The 1,822-nt window shown below is 59.8% G+C and overlaps 1 non-coding gene across 1 annotated transcript in view; it reads left to right on the plus strand.

Moving 5' to 3' along the window:
* Positions 1–1,259: 1,259 nt before the first annotated feature.
* The window catches only part of LOC124571254, a 1,910-nt gene continuing 1,347 nt past the window's right edge, over positions 1,260–1,822 (plus strand). The window contains exon 1 of the ribosomal RNA XR_006971737.1: positions 1,260–1,822. This exon is cut by the window's right edge and continues 1,347 nt beyond it. This is a non-coding gene — a ribosomal RNA (small subunit ribosomal RNA).

The following is a 1,822-nucleotide window of genomic DNA, read 5'->3' on the forward strand; positions in this document are numbered from 1 at the left end:
GGATGGCGATCAGCATGAGCCGTCTGTTGATGTAGTGGCGCGTGTTGTCAGACGTAGTCGTCTCTTCTCACACACCGTGATAGCATGGTGCACTGCGTTCCACATCTGCGACATGCGACAGAGGCCGGTTGACAGTCGTTCGCGCAATGGACATCGCATACGTACGGGGGCCACCTTCCACGTGTTCGCGAAGCGTGCACATGTTGTTGCGTGTATGTGGGCAGACATAGTGTGTCGTGACACCTGACACAGGCATGCAACAATCGTTGAATTTGCAAATGGCGATGGACGTCTACGTTTGCTGGTGACGTTACGCAAATGAACAACTGGTAAACGGTTGTGGTGCGGTTGTTCTCGCTAGAGGTGAATCAGTGATGGCGACGATCGGTTGAGCTACCAACCGGTTGTTTCAGCGATACCCACCATGCCCACGAACGTGAATGGCATGTGGGTGTGAAGCGATACGCGGCGGTGGCTGGGTGGGACCGTCCCCGGCCGGTGAGGGGGGGCCTCCCGGCGTGCTGGCCGCGCGGTGCGTGGGCGCACGCGCTACAGCCGGCTGGTGGGGGCGGCCAGTGGCAGGCGCGCCGGCCGACGGAGGCGGCAGGCGGCGCAGCTGCGCGCCGGCGCACCCTGCACGCGGCGCCGTGCGGCCAAAGTAGGTCCTCGCGGGCCCGGTGCGAAGCGCGGTGGACATCTGCAGTGTGCTGGTCCGATTGAGGACTGTGTGCGCTGAGGATGCGCCGCCGCCCGGCGCTCGGCGCCGCGACGCCGTCTGCTGCTCGGTCGCCTCTGCGGTTCTCGCAGGTGGTTTGTATCGCAGCTGTGCGGACGTGTTGGCGCGTGCGCTGTGCTGGGAGAGTTCGCTTCGGCACCCAAGTGGGGCTTTTGTCCTTCTGTGGCGCTGGCGTTGGAGCTGCCGGCCACCGTAGGTGGCGCGTGTTGTCTCCCGCCGGCAATGCCACGACAGCACGCTCCCGGGCCTCTGTCGGCAGCGGCAAGCTCAGTTGGGAGCACGGGTGGTCGCACCTAAAGCGTCTACTCGCCAAACTCCGGGCGATTGCGCCTCTCTCGAACCCGACCAAGTACTTAGGACGGCGCTGCGCGCCGCCGGGACCTGAGAGGGTTTCGAGGTGTATTGTGCAGGGGAGCTCAGCCTCCTCCTGTTTGCAGAATAATTGAGCGGACGCTTGCGTGTTCGCGCGGGCCCCCGGGACACACTCCCGGGCGGCCGGCTGCTCAGCTCTAGTTGACGCAGCTCCCTGGTTGATCCTGCCAGTAGTCATATGCTTGTCTCAAAGATTAAGCCATGCATGTCTCAGTACAAGCCGCATTAAGGTGAAACCGCGAATGGCTCATTAAATCAGTTATGGTTCCTTAGATCGTACCCACGTTACTTGGATAACTGTGGTAATTCTAGAGCTAATACATGCAAACAGAGTCCCGACCAGAGATGGAAGGGACGCTTTTATTAGATCAAAACCAATCGGTCGGCTCGTCCGGTCCGTTTGCCTTGGTGACTCTGAATAACTTTGGGCTGATCGCACGGTCCTCGTACCGGCGACGCATCTTTCAAATGTCTGCCTTATCAACTGTCGATGGTAGGTTCTGCGCCTACCATGGTTGTAACGGGTAACGGGGAATCAGGGTTCGATTCCGGAGAGGGAGCCTGAGAAACGGCTACCACATCCAAGGAAGGCAGCAGGCGCGCAAATTACCCACTCCCGGCACGGGGAGGTAGTGACGAAAAATAACGATACGGGACTCATCCGAGGCCCCGTAATCGGAATGAGTACACTTTAAATCCTTTAACGAGTATCTA

Source organism: Schistocerca americana, unplaced genomic scaffold (assembly GCF_021461395.2).
Source record: "Schistocerca americana isolate TAMUIC-IGC-003095 unplaced genomic scaffold, iqSchAmer2.1 HiC_scaffold_1650, whole genome shotgun sequence".
NCBI classification, from domain to species: Eukaryota; Metazoa; Arthropoda; class Insecta; order Orthoptera; family Acrididae; genus Schistocerca; species Schistocerca americana.